The sequence below is a fragment of the Lepidochelys kempii genome, chromosome 16, assembly GCF_965140265.1.
Source record: "Lepidochelys kempii isolate rLepKem1 chromosome 16, rLepKem1.hap2, whole genome shotgun sequence".
Classification (NCBI taxonomy): Eukaryota; Metazoa; Chordata; order Testudines; family Cheloniidae; genus Lepidochelys; species Lepidochelys kempii.
The window spans coordinates 3,333,415-3,358,503 of record NC_133271.1 but is presented as its reverse complement, the minus strand read 5'-3'; the positions used below and the strand labels follow the sequence as shown (position 1 = coordinate 3,358,503).

The window sequence follows — 25,089 nt, the reverse complement described above, 5'->3', positions numbered from 1 at the left end:
TGTAAATCTCCCTTGCTGCAGATTAAGTCCATTACTTCTTGTTCTATATGAGCAGCTGGCCCCTGAGCCAGCTGCTTGGGCAGCCCTGGGATCAGCCACACTGGCTGCTGCAGAAGTCATGGAATCCATGACTTCCGCAACCTCCATGGCAGACACGGAGCCCTAATTATTACCAACTTGGAACACAGATTTGTTCTCCTTGACTAGCTTTATAGCTACCTCTTCTCTGCCCCTTATTATTATGGTTTCTACAACAACAGACTTCAAGCATACTGCAAGCAGAACCTGGAAATGAATGTTACAGTGGAAAATGTGCTCCAGGTAATTGTCCCTGATCCATTTTAATTAGTCATTGGTAGTCTTAAATACAGTAAATATTCAAGAAATTCAAAGGGTCCAGCAACACCAGCCAGAAGGGTCTGTGATTTACTCACATTCTTAGACAAAAATAATTGGCTAAACTGCAGTTAAGATTATAGGGATACTGTAGTTTTTGGGTGGAAAAGCATTAGAATGCCATGGAATTGAAACAGAATTTGTAAACAAGAATGTGCAAAATTTGAAGTATGGGGATGAGTTAAAACATTTGATGTTTCTAGGCCAAGCTGTTATACAGATGTGACTGGGGAAAGTGTATTAAAATTTTTACAGAGTAAGTAATACTTGTGTTCTTCTTCAGAGGCTTCTGTGCATCCCTACTTGCAGGTCTGACATCCTCTGGCTTCAAGTTCATGGAACCTCTACTACAGCTGTATCCAGTGGGGCTGCATAAGCCCTCCTAGTGATGTCAGTGCTCAATATCTGAATCTATATAAAGCAGTGCAGACCCCAGTGTCTTCATTTCCTTCTCCTCTCCTGTGCAAAGCAGTAGGATCCTCGCTGTGTGTGACTTTGTCTAATTATTTAATAGACCATCTTTGCCATCTGAATTTTCTTTTATTCACTTTAATTATAAGGAAGAGAGAATAGTGTAGGAGATTGATCTGGTGTTGGTCCATGCAAAGATGGCTGGAGTAGAGCCCTAGAAAGGCTGTAAGAATATCTGACAGTCTATCTGAAATCAGACATGTATGTTTAATGTCTGGTGTGCTCAGGTGAAGCTCACACTCCATCACATTCATCCCCAGAGTATGCCATGATCAGCAATTGAGTCTAAAGGCCTATCTGTCTTTCAAACCAGTGACACTCAGACAGCACAGGCCCTGCTATCAGGCTGACGAGGCAATAAAATCTGGGCCCACAATGACCCTCCTTGGCACAAAAATGCACTACTATTAAATGAGTGAAGCCTTGGAACCTGGCTCCAGCCTCTTCACCGGCCTCAACTTGGGCCTCTAACAAGGGTTCCAGTGCCAGGTCTGTGCCTCAGGCAGCACTGACCTCCCCTGTGAAGCATTATCAGGCGTTTTCATCTGCATTGGCACTTGTGATGCGGATAAGTTTGACTCCCCAAATGGTATTAGTTTCGAGACCCGTTTATTGAGAGAACATCCTCAGCTGTTGAAGATCCTTCTATGGCACCTGCTGCACCATCCTAGGAATATACACCATCTGCACAGAAGAAACAAGGAAAGGAAAGCATAGGTCTGGTTCTGGGGAAGTGAAGAAGGAAAGAAGAAATTCCCCAGGGTTGATTTTGGAGAAGGTCTCAGCTCCTAAGTTGTCACTGGCCCTGTAACAGCTGCAGACTTCCCCAGTTCATGTTCCTGGTAGTCCAGCAACTTTTCCCAAGACTGGTCAACTAGTCCACATAAAAGATTTTTGCTTCACTGGTGCACGGTTTGGCTTTGGAACTTACTCCTGATTCATCTCTGGAATTCCTGTTCAGTGATGCCCAGGATCTCCCTTTTGCTTCACTCAGGCCCCCTTTGAGTGAACCATCACCATCAGCCTTCATACACCTCTTCAGTTCCACAGAGCACTCTGTCTTCCATGATATCAGGAGTTCACAGATGTTGCTATGGCATTCCTTCACAAAGCCTTAAGGACACTACTTGGTGGTGCTTGAACTGTGTGGTCTCTGCTGCATTAGAAAAGATAAAGGGTACTAAATCTGCTCCCTGGGCACAGAATTTCCTCGCTCAGTAGGAAATCATATTTGTTGGGATCCAAGTGTATTGCCAGTTACTAGGCAGTGACAAGATACTAACAGTACACCCTCTGGGATGCAATTGTTCTGTAGTTGATTCCTAAAGATCAGGCTAAGGCAGCAAAGGATCTTGCCACTGAAGCAGAAGTATGGCCTGTCATTCCCCCCATGCGGCCTATGACACCTCTGCTCCTTGCAACAGAGCCACGGCCGCAGAGATATTCAGGAATTAAATCATAGAATCATAGAATATCAGGGTTGGAAGGGACCCCAGAAGGTCATCTAGTCCAACACCCTGCTCGAAGCAGGACCAATTCCCAGTTAAACCATCCCAGCCAGGGCTTTGTCAAGCCTGACCTTAAAAACCTCTAAGGAAGGAGATTCTACCACCTCCCTAGGTAACGCATTCCAGTGTTTCACCACCCTCATAGTGAAAAAGTTTTTCCTAATATCCAATCTAAACCTCCCCCACTGCAACTTGAGACCATTACTCCTCGTTCTGTCATCTGCTACCATTGAGAACAGTCTAGAGCCATCCTCTTTGGAACCCCCTTTCAGGTAGTTGAAAGCAGCTATCAAATCCCCCCTCATTCCTCAGACCTTGCCCCAGAATCACAAGTGTGAATACAGAATTTGAAAGTTAAGGCCATTTTACTGAAAAAATCAACAAAACCTTAGAGATTTTTGGTAAGATGAGACCCTGAAACATAATCCAGAGACCGGTATGAGACCTAAGGCCTGAACTAAAGTAATGGTCAAGACTTTGCTAACATAAAGCAAGTTAAGCTGTGATCCAGAGGCAGGCTCTGCTCACAGGAGCTGGCAAGAAGAAGGCTAATGTTGCAAATATACATGTACCTAAAAGGTACGAAGCACTAGTAATATAAACATGTGCCAGGACAGTACCAGAACATTCCGGTACTAACACATTCCACATAGATAACAAGGAATATACTGACCCATCCTAAAGACAGGGGCAGGAGGGTAATATGATGGATAGAGTTGTTTTGTTTGAACCAACATGTACAAGGTGAGAGGCAGCACCCTAACACATAGTGGGGTTGCACCTCTATATGTCAGAGTAATGTGTAACTTATTTGTATCGTGAGCTGTAGCTCACGAAAGCTTATGCTCAAATAAATTGGTTAGTCTCTGAGGTGCCACAAGTACTCCTTTTCTTTTTGCGAATACAGACTAACACGGCTGTTACTCTGAACCCTGAAGGGTTAGAATCATAGAATCATAGAATATCAGGGTTGGAAGGGACCCCAGAAGGTCATCTAGTCCAACCCCCTGCTCAAAGCAGGACCAATTCCCAGTTAAATCATCCCAGCCAGGGCTTTGTCAAGCCTGACCTTAAAAACCTCTAAGGAAGGAGATTCTACCACCTCCCTAGGTAACGCATTCCAGTGTTTCACCACCCTCTTAGTGAAAAAGAGGTTGTCTTAGGGTTGTCTTTGTCTGGCCTAGGGGGCAATGGAGAGTCCCACCACTGACTAAGCAGGTCCATTGTCAGGGGGTACATATTTGTAGTATGTCCTGTAGAGTCTCTGGGAAACTATTACTGTGCTTCGTTTGACAATAAACCTGGCCAGGTGCCTTCGTACCTTATCAGAGTCTGTGGTCATTGGGGATTCTCTCGGGGTCTGCTGTGTCAGCTACCTGCTCAGAGCTGAAGCAGCACGAAGAGGGAACGCACACATGCAGCTGACTGTTATCAACATTGAACAGAGCAGAGCACCACACTGGTGATATCTGACGACATTGGTGTGGTGACACCACAGTTGGGAGCCGCATTCCAGTTTCTTGCACGCTCTTCTCTTCATTTACCACCTCCACGTCCTTTAGAGACTTCACAAAGCCAAGTATGAAATCACATCAGACTGCTGGATACTGAAGACTACGCATCAAGGTTACTCCATACAGTTCTTCACCATCCTGCTTCCAAGCCCCCCTTCTCAGTTCCTCTTCACAGATCCTTTGGAAGATAGATGGCCTGAAGACTGAAGAGACACATCAGAACCTTCAAAATGAGGATGATCACTATGGCAGTGGTTCTCAACCAGGGGTCCGGGGCCCACTGGGGGGCCAAGAGCTGGTTTCAGGGATTCAGTCAAGCAGGCCCAGCATTCGACTTGCTGGGGCCCTAGGCAGAAAGATGAAGCCCCACTGTATGGGGCTGAAGCCTGAGGCCCCAAGACCTACCATCCAGGGGCCCAAGCCCCACCGCTTGGAGCAGATGCCAAAGCCTGAGCAACTAAGCTTTGCGGGGCCCCTTATGGTGGGGGACCCTGGATAATTGCCCTGCTTGCTACCCCTAATGCTGGTCCTGGCTTTTATTTGCAGAAAAACAATTGTGGCACAGGTGGACCGTGGAGTTTTTTTTAGCATGTTGTGGGGGCCTCAGAAAGAAAAAGTTTGATAACCCCTGCTGGTTCGTCATTCCCCCTCCCTATTCCAAAGAGACTGAAGGCTTATCTACATGAACATTGAGTTCTCAGCAAGCTGGGGTGAAAATCTATCCTGCACTAGTGTGCCACTCACTAAGTATTCATGTGGACCCTGCTGCTGTGCACTGAAAGTTCCCTGGTACACTTTGATCTACCCCACTTTGAAACAGGAGTAGATTAAAGTGCATTAGGGAACTTTTAGGGTGTGTCAGCAGGAGCCTTACGGAAACTTACCCCACACTAGCATGCCGCACACTACGTTTTCACCCCAGCTTGCTGCAAATCATTGCTCATATAGACAAGCCCTGATGCATGATTCTTGATTTGAAGGACACCTACTTTCACAGACATAAAGCAATCACATAGGAAATGCATGAAGTTTTGCATAGGAGAAAAGTTTTTACAATACAGCGTTCTCCGTCAGCCTGTCAACAGCACTAAGAGTGTTTACTGAGCGCCTGGCTGTGGTGACAACCCAGCTAAGGAAAAGAGGAATATATGTTTTGCCATATCTATACAACTGACCTCTCAAAGCCAGATCATGGCAGGAGCTCTTCTGCTCTTTGGTCCTGACCTGTCATTTAATCAAGACTTTGGGGCTCAAAATCAAGTGGGGCATGTTGAACTGTGCCCTTGTAAGAGCCTCACTTTTATTGGCACAGTCTGAGACTAACCTGTGGACAAGATGTTGCTGCCAGAAGACAGATTTCACAGTACTGGTCAAACTCTGCAAACCTTGCAATATCAGCTTTGCCAAATTATCTGGTTCTTTCTGAGGCTCATGGGACTTAGGCAAGAGCTAGGCATCTGGACACCCCTGGTAACGCAGCAGTGTGCCTGCCCACAGGCAGTAAGATAGGCATCTAGGGAACTTTTAGTGCAAATAGCTGAGTGCCAAGTGAGTTCAGGCGCTTGCAGGGTTTGGCAGGGGGTTGTGCATCACAGTGGTGCTGAAAGTAGGACTTAGATGCCTAAAATAGGGACTTATGCACCTAATTCCTTTCATGCATTCAGGCCAAGGCAACTAGACCAACATGAGTGGTCTCTGGAAACATCGTTGTCTTGCCATCTCTTCTGCACGTAAACATCTGTGCTAAAATGCTTTGCTATAAAGGCAGAAAGGGTCACCTTTTCTGTTCAATAATGGTCAGGAAGAAGGAGTCTCTCAGGGTCACATTCCTCCTGGACTGGAGCAAGAACTTTGTACTTTCCTGGCAGTACCTCGTACCGTGAGAGAGGGTAAAAACTCTTGTCATTGCTCCAGAGTGTCTCAGAGCACTGGTATGCCAAGCTGTTGCATCCTCCTTTGAGCTACCATGTCACGTTCTGCTATCTCCTGATCTTCTATCTCAGGCTGGAAGAGAATTCTGCATCCAGATCTAGTATCTTTGCATCTGACTGCCGGGCTGATAGATTCTTAACCAACTCTGACCTGTCTAGTTCTGCAAGAGTGAGAAAGATTCTTCAGTCTAGAAAACGTGTGACACACATGTACTGTGTTCAAAGTGGAAGATATGCTCCACTTGGGCAATGGCTGAAGGATTGTTCTAGAGTGCTCCCCTCCATTCTAGACCACTACCAAAAGGAGACCAGTCTGTTTGATGCATCCCCAAAAGTCCATCAGGATGCAGATTCTGTATGCCAACTCCATCTGCAAGGGTCTAGTGTGGTTGGGTGGTTCATTTCCTCCACACTCTGCAATCACACATTCCATCTAAGGCTTTGCGAACACCTTTCTCTTGTGAGGTAGCCTCTTTCTGCATGGGACTTGCACTGGGTGCTAGCAAAGGTCATGGAACCACACCTCTGAACCACTGGCAAACTGCTTTTTGGACTATCTCTTACAAAAAAGCCTTACTCAATGCCATTATGTCAGCTTGGAGGGTCAGTCAGTTGCAGATTTAATGGTGACCTAGTTTTACACATAAGGCTGAGGGATTTCTATAGCCACACCCAAACTTAATTGCTAAAACAGTGATGGATTTTCATATTAACCAGTCTGTATCTCTTCTGGTTTTCTTCCTCAAAACTCACACCACTCCCAGAGGATGCATATTTTCACACATTGAATGTGAGAAGGGCACTCTGTTTCTGTCCAGAGAGAACTAAGCCCTTCTGAAATAGCACTAGGCTAATTTAGCATATGGGAAGAGGTACAAGGGACAGGTTGTTTCTTCTCGCAGGTTATCCAAGTGGATCATCTTGTCCATTTGTTTCTATTACTCTTGGACTAAGGTTCTCTTGCCATTATGCATTACAGCCATTTGTGTGGCATGTTCAAGCTGTTGCCCAGTAGGGCGTTCTGTAGAGCACTCATTTAGAGTTCAGATCACAACTTAGCAAGCACTGTTCCTTAATCTTGACCTCCTGTTTGGAGGCCGAGACTGGGAAAGTAGTGCTACAACTTCTCTTCAGCTGCAAACTCCTCAGCCTGCCTTGCATCTCTGTGGGTACTGCTCGCTAATCTCCTGCAAATGAGAATGCACAGAGGACCTGGAAGAAGAAACTTATAACAGTTGTTCTTTGAGAGTTATCTTTCTGCATTCACACTTCCTGTCCCCATTCCATACAGAGTTCTCATCATACTTTGGTATAGAAGAAGAAGCCGAGGTGGTTGGGTACTGGACTTCCTTCTGTAGGCTTAGAAGTTGAACATCAGTGTCAGTAAGGGGTGCTCATGCAGACCCAATGGACACTGGTTTGGTAGAAGTTCCATCAACAGATCATTGGGAGCGTCAAACCCACAAATGTGAATGCATAGAGGCAACTTTCAATGAACGACAGTTACCATAAATAAACTATTTTTTCCTAAAGATCATGGACCAGATCCTCTGCCCTGGTCCTGCTCATTTTTTGCTGCCCAGGTGGTGCAAAAGAGCCAAAATCTAGCCAACTAAGAATTTCCCTGGTAGAGAGAATCCTCAGTTGGCAAAAAGTTAGCAGTGCTCCCTCCTACGTTGACTGCTCCCCACCCACAGCCTAGGGTATTGCTTTCCCTTTGCCTGCACCAGTCTCATTCTGGCACCTGAGACAATCTGGCTCCATGCATAGCCTAAGTCGTCTCCAGTTTTCCATAAAAATTACCTTCTGACAAGAACCACACACAACAGCCAAAATCCAGTTCAGAATGGAAAGCTGGTAGCAACCTCAAGTTTAGGGAAATGACCTTCTCTGCATAAAATCAGCACTTGTCTGTGATTAGACTTTTATCAGAAGAAGAAAGAGAAGAGAGTTTTAACTTTGTTCTGCTCTAGATTTTAGAGGCAGCTGACAAGACACAGGCTCTGGACATGAAGAAGCACTGCCTACATATCATTGTTCACCAATTCACCAAGGTTGGTTGGATCTTCTCTGGGTTTCTGGGAATCTGTTGTCCTCTGTCACTACCATGGCTGAGAGCAGCTTAATCTGGGCCTTCATTTAATTCTTCTTGCTTCACAGGACAGCTTGCTATGCTTACAACTGGACATTGTTACTGACAGGCATACTGTGGACAATACCTGGTTTTCTTGTCTTTTTTTATCTAAAGGAACAGCTTTTTGGAGACATGAAAACCTACCAAAACAGAGCAGATATTCAGAACTCCCACCATTTCCTTGTCCTTTTCTTTCTGAAATATTAGCCCTTCTGTGCTACACCAGTGCTGGGTTTTGATATGTATGACAAGATATGTTTGACATGTATTGAATGTACAAGCTTCTTTCTCTGGCAATTATAAATGTGATACTCAGTTTTTTGGTGAAGAAAGTACTGTCTATGTGGTAGTGGTAATGGTAATATTACATAATTTCATAAAACATATCATCGTGTTCATAGATCATAGAATATCAGGTTTGGAAGGGACCTTAGGAGGTCATCTAGTCCAACCCCCTGCTCAAAGCAGGACCAATCCCCAGTTGTTCTGGCTGGATCTTCTACAGTCTCCATATTTGTGAAACTTAAATATGGATTATTGTATAAAATAGTGAGAAAATGTCAAAAGACTGAAATTCAAATTCCCGTTAGTTTGTGTCATATGATATGTGGTCCCTTATTGATGGGAATATTGTTATTCAATACATTGTGTGTCCAAACAAAGAACCCCAACTACCAAGAGGCAGAGCAGACGTTGGTCTGAAAGGTGAACGTTTTAGAAAGTTATGAGCAAATGAAAACAGGAGTTAGAATGGAAAACCGCACTAATTCTTCTCTACCTTTGATTCTAGTCTTGCACTGACTTCCCTTCTCCACTGAAGATCGTCTCTTTTTTTTTTTTTAAGGCGAGACCAAATACTATTCAGCATGAGCTTCCACTTCTACTCCTCCCCCTCATTTGTTCCCATCCTGCTCCATCTCTCCGTACATCCCAGTCTTCAACTCAGCAATATGTCTCCTGCTTTCTTTCTCTAACCCTGCACCCAGCACCTTTGGCCTACTCTTTTCTCAAAGGTAGATCCTCCTCACTGACCTCATCCTTCCACCTCCCCCTCAACCACTCTGTCTCCAACATACCATCTCCTTTATTGTTAAAAAAAACACTCTTGATTCCCTCCTGCACGTCTTCTCCAACTGCTGTCCCATCTCACTCCTTCCTTTTGCCGCTGAAGCACGTGGTTTACTTCTTTTGTCTCATCATCTCCATCTTCATTCTTAATCCCCTACAATCTGGCATCTGTACCTCCACTGGATGTCCTCAACAACGTCAACGGTGACCTCTTCCTGGCCAAATCCCAAGACCACGCTGCCTTTCTCCTCCTTCTCAGTCTTACACCACCATTAACTCAGTTGATCCAGTCCCTCCTCCTAATGATTCTCCTTTCTTGGCTTTATAGGGCTTGTTTACATGATAACATTGCCCCAGTTTAACGGATGGTGTGAATTTCAATAGATTCAGTTAACCCGATATCGACACTATTCAGTATAAGAGTGGCTTTTTATGCTAATAAACTGAATAGGAAAAGGCTTAGTTCAACCAAAATGAGACACTTTTAAACTGGAACAAGAGTGTCCACATAAGGGTTTGCACTAATTTAACTTAAACCAATGCAATTTACCCATGTAGACAATGCCTTGGACTTGGTGCTCTTCTGGTTCTCATCTTACACCCCCAGCCACTCTTCAGTGGCTACTTTGTGGACTCTGTCTCCCTTTCAGTGTCTGTCAGAGCTACATTCTTGTCTCCCTCCTCTTCTCTTCTTGCTCCCTGTCTCTGTACAACTTCATCTGGTTACACAACTTTAGCTGTTGCCTCTCTGGTGAAGATTCACAAATTCATTTCTCCACTCCCGAGCTCTGCCCAGTCCATTATTTCTGATTGCCTCTCTGCCATCCCTTCCTGAATTTCCAGCTGTCAGAAAAATCAGCATGAGTAAAACTGAGCTCCTTCCCTTTCTCCTGAAGCTTTCCCTTCTCCCTCCCTTTGCTGTCAAGGTTGCTTTCTCTTTTCTCTTTCTGCTGCAGTATCTCATCCCTCGTATTACTTTGGATTCCTCTTCTCTGTCCCTCCACCCCACCCCAAATTGATGCTATCACTAAATCCTGCTAGATTGCCTCACAGCATCTCTAAAACGTGCTCATCCTTCTCTGTTCCCACTTTGAAGTCCACAGGGTTCCATTCTTCTATTGTCATCTGTCACCTTAACTTCTGCAACAGCATCCTGTCTGGCCTGCCTGACACCCACGTCCATCCAAAATGCCTTCCTTGCCTGCTATTCTGATAGCATCAAGCCCCTCCTCATCCTTTGGCTGGCTTTCCTCTCCATTTCTACAGCAAAGCCAAGCTCCTTGTCTTCTCGTTCAGGCCTTGCACAGCGTGATTCCCACATGTGCCCACAGATCTTTCTGCTCCTCCTCCTTACTGTGCTCAAACTGTCTGATTCACTAAGTCCTTAGTATCCTTTCTCCATTCCCGCCTTCCTGGCTTTCCCCAGGTGGCTTCCTACACACAGAGGCCCCTCCCTGACCTGCTCTGCAGGACCTCCACCTTCTCCTCCTTCAAAGTCCTTCCGTTAAAACAGACTACTTCCAACAAGCCTGAAAACCCTAGTCCTCCCTGCAGAGGAGTAGTCATAGAATCCTAAAAAGAAAAGGAGGACTTGTGGCACCTTAGAGACTAAGAAATTTATTTGAGCATAAACTTTCCGATGAAGTGAGCTGTAGCTCATGAAAGCTTATGCTCAAATGAATTTGTTAGTCTCTAAGGTGCTACAAGTACTCCTTTTCTTTTTGTGAATACAGACTAACACGGCTGCTACTCTGAAACCTGTCATAGAATCATAGAGTATCAGGGTTGGAAGGGACCTCAGGAGGTCATCTAATCCAACCCCCTGCTCAAAGCAGGACCAACACCAACTAAAATATCCCAGCCAGGGCTTTGTCAAGCCTGACCTTAAAAACTTCGAAGGAAGGAGATTCCACCACCTCCCTAGGTAACGCATTCCAGTGTTTCACCACCCTCCTAGTGAAAAAGTTTTTCCTGATATCCAACCTAACTCTCCCCCACTGCAACTTGAGACCATGAGTTCCCTGAGGGAGTCAAAGTCTGCTTTTCTGAAGTCCAGGGTCACATTTCCTGAAAAAGAACTCATGGAGCTAACAAGCATGCTATTCTTCAGTACACATTCTTGCTGCTTGTTACCTCATCCCTCGATTCCCTTTACAGACTTCATAATAACATCCTGAGAGTTGGCGCTACGGGCGGAGTAAGGGAGCATAATGCCCCAACCCATGCAAGTCATGCATTACCTACCTAGATCTTGAGTCTGGGCACTGGGTAAAGAGCAAGGGCAGCAGAGATGGCTGGACACAATGGGAGGAGTATGCTGCATCTGCTAATGGGTGATGCACTGCCTGGAGGGGAGTGTGCAGCAATACAAGAGTTGTGAAAGGCTTGTGAGTTACCTTAATGTAAGAGTCATTGGCCAGGGAGTGTAGCCTAGTGGGAGGGCACTCACTGGGGAGGTGACCCATGCTCTAGTGGTTCTTTAATTGTTTATCCAGAGTGGAATAGCTTTATTAGGAGAGACTGAGGAAGGCACACATAAAAATGTCCCTTAGCCCAGTATTTAGAGCCTGCACCTGAGAGTTGGGAGATCCTTGTTCAAATCCTTTCTCCCCTTCTGCCTGAAGGGGGAACTGACCCTAGGTTTCGCACATCCCAGATGTAGAATCAAATGAAATAAAAATCTTAAATGAATCCACATGTTCCATAGAATCTCTGTGGATAGTAATTCCATGCTTTAAGAAGAATATAACAGTAAGGCTCTATTATCAACCACCTGATCAGGACAGTGACAATGATGATGAAATGCTAAGGGAGATTAGAGAGGCTATCAAAATAAAGAACTCAATAATAGTGAGGGATTTCAATTATCCCCATATTGACTGGGTACATGTCACCTCAGGACGAAATCATAGAATCATAGAATATCAGGGTTGGAAGGGACCCCTGAAGGTCATCTAGTCCAACCCCCTGCTCGAAGCAGGACCAATTCCCAGTTAAATCATCCCAGCCAGGGCTTTGTCAAGCCTGACCTTAAAAACCTCTAAGGAAGGAGATTCTACCACCGCCCTAGGTAACGCATTCCAGTGTTTCACCACCCTCTTAGTGAAAAAGTTTTTCCTAATATCCAATCTAAACCTCCCCCACTGCAACTTGAGACCATTACTCCTCGTTCTGTCATCTGCTACCATTGAGAACAGTCTAGAGCCATCCTCTTTGGAACCCCCTTTCAGGTAGTTGAAAGCAGCTATCAAATCCCCCCTCATTCTTCTCTCCTGCAGGCTAAACAATCCCAGCTCCCTCAGCCTCTCCTCATAAGTCATGTGTTCCAGTCCCCTAATCATTTTTGTTGCCCTTCGCTGGACTCTCTCCAATTTATCCACATCCTTCTTGTAGTGTGGGGCCCAAAACTGGACACAGTACTCCAGATGAGGCCTCACCAATGTCGAATAGAGGGGAACGATCACGTCCCTCGATCTGCTCGCTATGCCCCTACTTATACATCCCAAAATGCCATTGGCCTTCTTGGCAACAAGGGCACACTGCTGACTCATATCCAGCTTCTCATCCACTGTCACCCCTAGGTCCTTTTCCGCAGAACTGCTGCCTAGCCATTCGGTCCCTAGTCTGTAGCGGTGCATTGGATTCTTCCATCCTAAGTGCAGGACCCTGCACTTATCCTTATTGAACCTCATCAGATTTCTTTTGGCCCAATCCTCCAATTTGTCTAGGTCCTTCTGTATCCTATCCCTCCCCTCCAGCGTATCTACCACTCCTCCCAGTTTAGTATCATCCGCAAATTTGCTGAGGGTGCAATCCACACCATCCTCCAGATCATTTATGAAGATATTGAACAAAACCGGCCCCAGGACCGACCCTTGGGGCACTCCACTTGATATGCAGAGACAACATTTCTCGATACTTTAAATGACTGCTTCTTGGAGCAGCTGGTACAGGAACCCACAAGGGGAGAGGCAGTTCTTGATTTAGTCGTGAGTAGAGTGCAGGATCTGGTCCAAGAGGTAGCTATAACAGGCCCACTTGGAAATAGTGACCATAATATAACAACATTTAACATCCCTGTGGTGGGAAGAACACCTCAGCTGCCCAACGCTGTGGCATTTAATTTCAGAAAGGGGAACTATGCAAAAATGAGGAGGTTAGTTAAACAGAAATTAAAAGGTACAGTGACTAGAGTGAAATCCCTGCAAGCTGCATGGACACTTTTCAAAGACACCATCATAGGGGCTCAACTTAAATGTATACCCCAAATTAAAAAACACAGTAAAAGAACTAAAAAAGAGCCACCATGGCTTAACAACCATGTAAAAGAATCAGCGAGAGATAAAAAGGCATTTTTTAAAAAGGGGAAGTCAAATCCTAGTGAGGTAAATAGAAAGGAGCATAAACACTACCAAATTAAGTGTAAAAATGTAATAAGAAAAGCCAAAAAGGAGTTTTTGAAAAACAGTTAGCCAAAAACTCAAAAGGTGGTAATAAAATGTTTTTTAAGTACATCAGAAGCAGGAAGCCTGCTAACAACCAGTGGGGCCCCTGGACGATCGAGTTAAAAAAGGAGCACTTAAAGACGATAAAGTAATTGCAGCGAAACTAAATGAATTCTTTGCTTCAGTCTTCACGGCTGAGGATGTTAGAGAGATTCCCAAACCTGAGCTGTCCTTTGTAGGTGACAAATCTGAGGAATTCTCACAGATTAAAGTGTCATTAGAGGAGGTTTTGGAATCAATTGATAAACTTAACAGTAACAAGTCACTGGGACCAGATGGCATTCACTCAAGTGTTATGAAAGAACTCAAAAGTGAAATTGCGGAAGTATTAACTATGGTTTGTAACCTGTCCTTTAAATCAGCTTCTGTACCCAGTGACTGGAAGAAAGCTAATGTAACGCCAATATTTAAAAAAGGGCTCTAGAGGTGATCCCCGCAATTACAGACCAGTAAGTCTAACGTTAGTACCGGGCAAATTAGTTGAAACAATAGTAAAGAATAAAATAGTCAGGCACATAGAAGAATATAAATTGTTGTGCAAAAGTCAACGTGGTTTCTGTAAAGGGAGATCTTATTAATCTATTAGTGTTCTTTGAAGGGGTCAACAAACATGTGGACAAGGGGGATCCAGTGGACATAGTATACTTAGATTTCCAGAAACCCTTTGACAAGGTCCCTCACCAACGGCCCTTCCGTAAATTAAGTTGTCATGGGATAAGAGGGAAGATCCTTCCATGGATTGAGAACTGGTTAAAAGACAGGGAACAAAGGGTAGGAATAAATAGTAAATTTTCAGAATGGAGAGGGGTAACTAGTGGTGTTCCCCAAGGGTCAATCCTAGGACCAATCCTATTCAACTTATTCATAAATGATCTGGAGAAGGGGGTAAAGAGTGAGATTGCAAAGTTTGCAGATGGTACTAAACTGCTCAAGATAGTTAAGACCAAAGCAAACTGTGAAGAACTTCAAAAAGATCTCACAAAACTAAGTGATTGGGCAACAAAATGGCAAATGAAATTTAATGTGGATAAATGTAAAGTAATGCACATTGGGAGTGGAGCCCTGAAAGCCAGGCAGATGGAAGATCTCTTCTGCACTGGCAACTCCTGCAGCATAGTTGAGTCCAAGTGTATCCACTCCCGTCCTTCCTTTGGTTCAAACCAGTGAAGGGGGATGCTGACACATGGGCAAAGCAGTGTCTCCATATCAACTACCCAAGCTATTGCAGCCACATCACACGGAGAGGACACTCCATCCTTGCTGGCAACCTGGACACAACACAGAAGGTGACAGTTATGGGTAAAAAGCTCTTACTTGATTGGCATAGAGGGTTCCAAGAGTCACCTTCGACGATGGGAAGAATCACTGCATTCCATTGGTCAGCCACCACCCACCACAAAGCCAGGCAGCCCCCAGAAAGTTAGGTGCTGGCTCGCCATGGTCTGTCCACGTCCTGAGGTGCGTGGTGCTAGACAAAAAGTTGAAAGGCAGATGGAAATCTGGCACCTGGCAAAAATAAGAAACCAAGAACTTTCTGCCTTGGGAGCTGGAATGTCAGGACCATGTGTCCAGGATTGACAGGCGATGATGACCTACAATACACAAGCAGTATACGGAAGTCAGCTTTGCTAGACCATGAGCTGTACAAACTCAATGTTGACATTACAGCACTTCAGGAAACAAGACTTGCAGATGCTGGTTCTGTCCAAGAGGCCAGTTACACCTTCTTTTGGCAAGGTAAAAGCAGTGAAGAAAATACTCTTCATGGTGTCAGTTTCGCTGTGAAAAACAAGTGGGTAAAGCTCTAGAGACACCCATTGGGAAATCAGAGCGTATCATCTCACTTAAACTTCAGACGACCATCGGCTCTGTGAACATCTTTAGTGCCTATGCACCAGCACTCAAATCTATCCCCGAGGAGAAGGATACATTTTACAACTCTTTGCATCAAGTCATCAAAAGAATACCATCAACTGAGCAACTTTTCCTCCTTGGTGACTTTAATGCAAGAGTCGGTGCAGACAACTACTCATGGCCAGATTGCCTGGGACATTTTGGCATTGGCAAGATGAATGAGAATGGCCAACAAGTTCTTGAATTCTGCGCCCAAAACCAAATGTGTATTTCCAATTCATATTTTACAGGAAAAGATCACCACAAAGCATCATGGCGACATCCATGATCAGGCCACTGGCACCGATTAGACCTTGTTATCGTCAGGAGGAAAGACCTACCCTTAGTGGAGAACACTCACACGTTCCACAGTGCTGATTGTGACATTGACCACTCCTTGATTATTGGCAAAGTGAAGATTACAGCCAAGAAACTACGTAGAGCAAAACCTAGGAGCAAGCCCAAAATCAATGCTATTAACACCAAAAAACAGAGGAAATGCCAGGAGTTTGTGAATGCTTTTGAACTTAGCATACATGGAAAATCATTAACAGAGAGTGCAGAGCAATTTGGGCAAGATTTAAGAACAACAATCCATGAAACAACTTGAGCTACATTCGGGGGGAAGAGAACATCAAAAAAGGACTGGTTTGAAGAAAATGAAGTGGAACTATTATCTCTCATCAACATTAAGAACACAGCCTATCTGGAACTGAACAAGAAGCCAACAGAGAGCGCCAAAGTGAGACTTCAATATGCAAAAACTGAGGTGCAGTGAGCAAGCAGACACTGTGCAAATCATTACTGGATCAAGATCCGTGAAGAGATACAGACAACCTCAGACACAGGAAACCTCAAAGTCATGTATGATGGCCTGAAGAAAGTTCTAGGTCCCACTGTCAACAAGGTTGCCCCTCTCAAATTGCACAGCGGCGAAATCATTACAGATAAAAGCAAGCACTTGTGTCGTTGGCTTGTACACTATTCAGAGCTATATGCACAAGAAAGAAACATCACCAGCGAATCACTGGACCAAATACCAACTCTACAGGTCATGCCAGAGCTAGATGTGGAGCCCACTGTAGAAGAACTAAGCAAGGCCATGGATTTGCTATCAAGTGGCAAGGCTCCTGGAAAAGATGGCATCCCAGCGGAAATCCTCAAGTCTGGGAAAGACAGCCTATTACCCTATCTTCATCAGCTGCTACTTAAATGCTGAAAAAAGGGTGAGGTACCACAAGAGATGCGCGACACAAAAATCATCACTTTGTATAAAAATAAAGGTGAAAAGTGTGGTGCAACAGAGGTATCTCGCTACTAAGTGTAGCAGGAAAAGCTTTCACAAAAGTCATCTTAGTGTGCCTACAACAGCTGGCGAATTGTGTCTACCCTGAATCACAGTGTGGATTCAGGGATGGAAGATCAACTGTAGACATGATATTTTCTCTGCAGAGAGCAAAACCGACCATTGTACATCACCTTTGTGGACCTAACCAAAGCATTCAACACAGGCAGCAGAGTAGGTCTATTTGCAATCCTAGAAAAGATAGGATGCACACCTGTTAAGTCTTATATGTTCATTCCACAACAACATGAGAGCAGCTGTCCAGTTTGAAGGGTCCACTTTGGACAGTTTTGAGATGAAAAGCAGAGTGAAGCAAGGATGCGTTCTTGCCCCTACACTCTTTGGAATCTTCTTCTCGGTACTCTTGAATGGCGTGTTTAAGGACATGAAAGATGGAGTGTATCTCCACACAAGATCAGATGCCAAACTCTTCCACCTGTCCCGACTTGTCGAAGGCCAAAGTCAAAAAGGTGCTAATCAAGGAATTTTTATTCACTGATGATGATGCCCTCATTGCCCACAGTGAAGATCTACTACGAGGATTCATGGACCTCCTTTCAAGTGCCTCTCAGGCATTTGCTCTCACTATCAGCATCAAGAAAACAGTTGTATTAGGACAGGGGGTTCCACAGGATCCTTCAATTACCTTAAATGCAAATCAGCTAGAAGTAGTCCAAAAGTTCAGCTATTTAGGTTCTACAGTGACCACCAACCTCTCACTGGATGAAGAACTAAATGTTCACATTGGAAAGGCAGCCACCACCTTTAGCAGACTAACTAAAAGAGCATGAAACAACTCAAAGCTTACCATCAAGACCAAAATGCTAGTGTACTAAGCCTGCATCCTCAGCACGCTCATGTATGGTGGGGAAACATGGACAACTTATGCTCATCAGGAGAAAAGGTTAAACAGTTTCCACCTCCACTGTTTACGCCGCATACTCAACACCAAATAGCAAGATAAAGTCTCCAATGCAGAGGTTCTTCAAAGGGCAAAGTTACCAAGTATAACAGCCCTGCTCAAGCAAAGACAATTGTGCTGGTTGGGCCATCTGAGTAGGTTGGAAAATGGACGCATACCCAAGGACATGCTATACGGGGAGCTGTTGGAGGGAACAAGAACAAGAGGATGTCCCAAGCTTCGCTATAAAGACACGTGCAAGCAAGATCCTGGCCAGTGAGAAGTCTTGGCAAGTGATGGTAACACGTGGCTCCATCGTCTCCATCAGGGTATCAAAGTCCATGACAGAAGCTGGCTCCTACAGCTTGAAGAGAAAAGAGCCTTTAGGAAGCAAGCAGTTCCCAACCAAGATACAGACATTTGCAATAACTGCCAAAGATTATGCAAATCTCAGATTGGACTATTCAGTCACATGAGACATTGCAAACCATGTACATCATAGGCTGCAATTCCCACTGTCTCTCGCAGACCAAAAAATGCCAACATGTCTAATCTGGCATATTTATATGGCTCCTGTCATGTTAGTATCTGAGCTCCTAACAGTCTTTACTGTATTTATCCTCACAACATTCCCAAGGTAAGGAAGCACTGTAAACTCCAGTTCATAGATGGGAAACTAGGGCACAGAGAGCTAGATCCACAAAGGGAATTAAACATGTAACTCCCACTACAGATGGCAACGTCCAACTTTTAGGTACCAGTGAGATCATCAACCCCGACTCAGCTACTTCCTAACACTGAAGGCACTTAAGTTTCTGCCAGAAGGCATGCACAAAACCACTGAAATCACCAAGCTGCTCAGAGCCCTCTCTCACACTTAAACCCTGATGGATTCACAAATGAGGCGTTCTCCAATCTGGTAGGCAGGCTCTGAGCATGTCTAAGCTGCACAAAGGACATTTGTAACTCTGGGGGCATGTACCCAATGCCCAGAATTGGGAGTTGTCAGGGTTCCTTCCCAACTCTGAACTCTAGGGTACAGATGTGGGGACCCACATGAAAGACCCCCTAAGCTTATTTCTACCAACTTAAGTTAAAAACTTTCCCAAGGCACAATTTCCGCCTTGTCCTTGAACAGTATGCTGCCACCACCAAGTGATTTAGACAAAGAGCAGGGAAAGGACCACTTGGAGTCCTATTCCCCCAAGCCCTACACCCCCTTCCCTGGGGAAGGCTTGATGATAATATCCTCACCAACTGGTACAGGTGAACACAGACCCAAACCCTTGGATCTTAAAAACAATGAAAAATCAATCAGGTTCTTAGAAGAAGAATTTTATTTAAAGAAAAGGTAAAAGAATCACCTCTGTAAAATCAGGATGGTAAATACTTTACAAGGTAATCAGATTCAAAACATAAAGAATCCCTCTAGGCAAAACCTTAAGCTACAAAAAGACACAAAAACAGGAATACACATTTTCTCCAGCACAGCGAATTTCACAAGCCAAAACAGAGAAAACCTAGCGCATTTTCTAGCTAGATTACTTACTAACTTTTACAGGAGTTGGAGGGCTTGCATCCTTGATCTGTTCCCAGCAAAGGTATCACACAGACAGACAAAAGCCTTTCCTCCCCCCAAATTTGAAAGTATCTTGTCCCCTCATTGGTCATTTTGGGTCAGGTGCCAGCCAGGTTACCTGAGGTTCTTAATCCTTTACAGGTAAAAGGACTTTGCCTCTGGCCAGGAGGGATTTTATAGCACTGTATACAGAAAGGTGATTACCCTTCCCTTTATATTTATGACAGGAGCACTCAGTTGGGATAGAGAAGACTTGTTTTCAAATCGTTGCGCTGCCTGATTTTGATCAGGGACTTGAATCCAGGCCCCACACGTGCAAGGAGCGTGTCGTAATCATTCAGGTATTGCCTGCTCTTGGATGGAGCTTGCTTAGTGTCTCCTGTTAAAGCTGTTCCACTTTGTATTAAATAATTAACTATTCGTTGGAGCAGAAAGAGCAGGGAAGAGCTTGACTGTAGCTCAGTGGCTAAGGCACTGACCTGGGACAAGTCCCTGTTCCAATTTATATTTCATTATTTATATTTATTCCAATGGGAGAGGCTGTAGCACAATTATCCCAGAATAACCTCACCTGGCATGTGGGAAAATCAAGATCACAAACCTGCTCTGAATCAAGCATAAGGGCAGTTTGAAAACTGGTCTCCTGCATCAGGGCTGAGTGCCACAGCCAGTGGGCAGCTATGGTTAGTTTCTCTTGCTCCTTTTTCCTGAGAAGGGGTTTGCCTAGCTAAGACACCTGGCTGCAAGAGAGGGTTCACAGCTGAGAATCCCAAATGCAGCTAGGCACCCCCCCTCGAGCCCAGAGCTAGGCATTTAACTGCCTCGGCTTTTTCTGCTGACTAGCTTAGCAAGGCTCCTTGCTCAGCTGTATCTCTCCCCAGGCATTGTATAGTGAGCCTGGGCGCCTGACTCAAGACTAAGAATTCTACTGGGAGGCAGTGTGCCTAAAAGTCCCTTTGTCAATCTGTCCCCAAGAGACTAAGGACCAGATATATAAAGGTATTTAGGTGCCCAAGGTGCAGATAGACACTGAATGGGATTTTCAGATGTGCCTGAGCGTGTTACACGTCTAGCTCCCATTGAAGTGAATGGCACCAAATCGATTTAGGTGCTTTTGAAAATGCCATTGGCAGAAACTTAGGCAGCTAGGGAATTTTATTAGCAAAAACGTAGGTAGCTATGGACTTTGGCCAGCAGCTGAGTAGAGGGTTAAGAAACTCAACGGCACTCGCATATTTTATTTAAGCCCCTAGAATGGCAGTGAGGCACCAAAGTCCCTTTGTGGCGCTCTAGCTCTAGATGTCTACATGCATCTTTAGGTACGTAAATGTCTTTGGAAATCTGGCCCTGAGGGACTTACCCACAGTCACATATTGATCTGTAGCCAAACAGGGAGCTGAACGTGAGTCTGGCACCATAACACTTGGGCTGTCCCTTCTGTCCACTAAGCGCACCTCGCTTGCTCACCTACCTAGGTACTGTCAGGCCCAAAATAAGGGGGAGGTTGTTTGTTTCTATCATCTTTGCATTCTTTCCATTCAAAAAACTGAACTACATCAGGTAAAAACAAAAGACAAAAATGACACAATTGACCACTGCATACAAGTAATATTTAAAATGTACAATCTCTGAAAAGAATACAGAAATACTGAAGAATCTGGAAAGATGTAATCTATGCTAGAATTAACCTAATGGATTCAGCATTCCATATTCTGCATTTCCATTTGGAAATGGGATTATACAGATGGGCTCTGGCAGTCATAGAGTGTCCGGCTGCATTTACTGCTGTGCAAATTGTCTTATTTTAATACAGTGTCATGGTCTTGACTAGAGCCCTGCGCAGATACAAAATTTGCATCTGCATCTGATGCACAATCTGCGAACATAGTCCGCGAATATAAAGTGGATATAAAGCAGATATCCACAGATTTGCAGGGCTCTAGTTTTGACTTCCTTGTGGTAGACCTGATCAGTAACAACTTGAAACTAATGTTGAGTGCAATGTTGCACTGTGGCCAGAAAAATGAACAAAATGCAACATTTCAGAAAATGTTTGAGGCTCTGACATTTTGTTAAATTTCTGTTGTTGCTAATTTTTTTCTTTTAACTCTGGTTTTGTAATTTAAAAACTGTGATTCTAGGGACAGGCTCATCAAATTATCATTGAAAGACTGAGTGTTAGGGTAGGAGAATACCTGCAGCTTTCAAGAAATCCAAATGCTGTAATGTTTATGTTGTGTTTTGGAGATTTTGGTATGTAACTTTTTGCCCAGCACTATATGAACGTGCGGCCATTACAGTCTCCTTCAGCTCTGTTGACTCGTTAAAGGTTGCTGTTCCCTATTCAGAATATCAGAGGAGAATATTAACCGGAGAGCTGACTATATTGTTGTAATACTTTGGGCAAGGTTATACATTAGTCTCCCAGTGTGTGTTAGGTTTATACAAATGCCTAATAAAAATCTTTTTTGTTTATACTCTGCAATAATTCTGTGTCTTTGCCCTTGGTCTTAATCCTATCTCAATGCAATATGCTCTTCAGTGCAGGTGCCTAATTCCCACTAATGTTAATGGAATCTACCCCTCCATCCCCTGCACATTGTCTATTCCCCCTTATTTTAGACAGATAACTCTGTGTACTGATTTCTTTCCAGAAGTGGCCTGATTCATCTGCTTCATTTCACTCTTATACTAGAGGCACAAAATGCCTTTGTTTCTTCACTACAGACACTGGACCAACAAAGATAGGAGGAAATATTATTAAGTAATTTAAAAAAGATATCCAAATATTCTCCATTGATTGGGCTAAAATATGAGGTAAAATACGGATGTTTCTCAAGGTCAGAAAATGGCTCTTCAGAGAAAACTTGGGTTTGTGTGAATTCTCCGTTCAGTCTGATGGTGTCAGAAAATAAACATTATTATAGAGCAGTTGATTAGCTAAGACCTTCAGTGCACGTGTTGATTATTAGTTCTCATGGCATTCTTTAACTGCTTGAAAGATCCAGGCAAAAATATTATGTGCACTAAATAGAGCAGTACTTTGAGCTGCTTCTCAGGGCACACCATAACAAAGTAGATAGATTTCAGAGTAGCAGCCGTGTTAGTCCATTTCCGCAAAAAGAAAAGGAGTACTTGTGGCACCTTATAGACTAACAAATTTATTTGAGCATAAGCTTTCATGAGCTACAGCTCAATTCATCTCACTGCATGCATCCAATGAAGTGAATTGTAGCTCAGGAATATTTATTATGCTCAAATAAATTTGTTAGTCTCTAAGGTGCCACAAGTACTCCTTTAGAGTAGATAGATTATTTGCACAAATCCTGAGCTACCAGTTCCAGTGGATCTTAATGTCAGCAGAAATACAAACGGCATGAATTTCAAAGCTAGTTAAGGGCCTAAGATATGTTTTAGCCTACACTAGTTTGCATCTTGTATATTAATTATGGAATCATTATTATGAATAATTATTGTCATTCTCGTGTCAGATTTCCTGACATACCTTCAACTCCACCCCACAGCAAAGGCAGTCTAAAACCAGAAGACAAGGAAGGAGAATTATTATTTTACATAGAAACCACAGTTGTAGTGATTTTCATGGAACTTTGCATCTTGGTTCTGTGTGCTTGTCATTTTACTAGTAACATGACAATATCCACACAATGGAATATCACTGGATTTCACTAACCTGTATATGTCTACTATGGGTCTGTTGGGATTAAACAGTGATATTTAAAATATGGTTTTAATTTTTTTCTTTTTTGTGTGTTTTTCTGTTTGTTTTTGTTTTCCCTGAAGGTCTCCAAGTTGCCAAACCTGCGATCCCTCAGTCAGTCGCTCCTTCTTGACATCATAGAATCATTAGCCAATCACATATCAGACAAGCAATGTGCAGAGCTGGGTTCAGACATATAAAACACTTCCAAATCTCTTTCATTTGTTCCTCAAAGTGCTGCACTTTACAGCTGAATCCCTCTATACTGAGCTGCTCAGAATGTCAACACAATAAAGCAGAAGACCTGTGAAGAGCATAAAAATCTGAACTATTGCTCTCCTATAGAGCTGCATGGCTTACATCTGTGTATTTGGGGCAGAAGCTGGTCTCAGCCGTACCAATGTAAAATTGAAATCACTGCGGGCAATGAGTTTATTCCAGATTTACCGTGGTGTCACTGAGTTCAGAATCTGGCCTATTGCTTTTGTTTTGTAAAATATAAAAGGATCATTATTATTATGAAACACAACATTTAGTGAAACATATTCAAAGGGCTTTATCATTGTAACACAATCCAGTGGCTGGAAGTTGAAATCAGCAATAATTAAATTGGGAATAAAATGCACAATGATAACAGTTAATTGATAATTGGCCCAGAATACAAAGGCTTTCTATAGATTTTCTGTCACTTGGAGTCTCTAAATCTACATTGGGTGTCTTTCTAAAATATAAGCTGTTTTTCAACTACCTTATTGGGCTGGATACGGGAAGCACTGCGTGAAATTCTCGGGACAGTGTTTTGAAAGAGGCCAGACTAAGATAGTCATAATGGCCCCTTCTGACTTTTAAAATCTATTAACCCTCTCCAGTCAAGCCTTTCTGAAATAATGTATTAGTAAATAGCTAAGATCTTCTGCCTGCATGGCAGGAATCACTTTGTTTTAGCTTGAGGGAAATGAAGCAAAAGGAAGCACTGGAAAAGGGGTGTCCAACCTGTGGCCATTGAAGGTATGCTTCCAGCTACATCCTGTGACTTTTTTTTTTGGTAACTGAAGTATTTTCATCAGCTGTAGTCACTACAGAAAGGTGTATGGATCCTCTAAAAGATCTGCCGTAGTTCAAACAGGAATTAATTCAGGGAAATCCTATGACTTGTGTTCTACACATGAGCACAATGGGCCCTTCTAGCTTTATAATCTATGAAAAGCACCTCCCACTGCGGCTCATGCAACCCCAAAGATTTATTGTGAGCAGCCGATGTCCCACTCCTACTGCAGCTGCCCTCTCTGGCCACCTGCTGCATCAAAGGGGAAGAGAGAGTAGCTCTGGCTTCATTGCATACACTGCTACTGGTCTGGGGGAGCCTAGGTGAACAGGGCAGACACTCAGAAGGCTTTGCTTAGGTGAACACCCATAAAGGACAGCTTATTTACCCCAGACAGCACCCAGGGCAGGCCAGGAGGGAAAGCTGAGAACCAACAACAGGAGTTCCATGATCTAACTTGCATCAACTGTCAAGGGTCCCCAAGAAACCATACAATAGCTGCAGCACTGTGTACACCAGCCACTACCCCATGCTTACACTCAACCTGCCCCTCTGCACCCTGACATTACTCCTGTGCCAGAGGAACTGTGGGGAGGGAGGCATAGGAGCTGAATATGCTGGCTCTGTGCCTGCTGGGGATTACGAGTAGCAAAGCAGATAATGTAGCAACTAAAACTAGTCTCCCTTCCCCGGTATGTAGCAAATGGCCAGCTGGGGGAGCGGCTAAGCAGCTGCACTCAGCAGGGGCTTGTGGATCATTTCTACTCCAATGGCTACTGTCTGAGCGGTTCAATGAGAGCAGAAGAGGCCAGAGAATCTACTCACGAGCATTGATTTGGAGCCCCTCGGCTTTTGGGGATAATGTATTTGACTCTCATGCTGGAGAGTGTGGACAGACCTGCAGTAGAAATACAGTGGCCAGGCAGCTTATGTTTATACACTAGCCACCTCCGCATGGGGGGATGGACTAGGTGACCTCTTGAGGTCCTTTCCAGCCTAACAGTTCTATGATTCTTGGATCTCTTCTAGTTAAGGGCAGTAAAGGTCTGTTTCCAGCAGACCAGAGCTACACGCCTGTGTT

General features: G+C 44.0%; 1 long non-coding RNA gene across 1 annotated transcript; it reads left to right on the top strand.

The window, feature by feature from the left end:
• Positions 1 to 225: 225 nt before the first annotated feature.
• Positions 226 to 23,572, top strand: LOC140899222 (uncharacterized). Its single transcript, XR_012155246.1, has 3 exons — positions 226 to 321; positions 7,794 to 7,874; positions 23,047 to 23,572. It is a non-coding gene; the product is annotated as an uncharacterized lncRNA (long non-coding RNA).
• Positions 23,573 to 25,089: the final 1,517 nt, after the last annotated feature.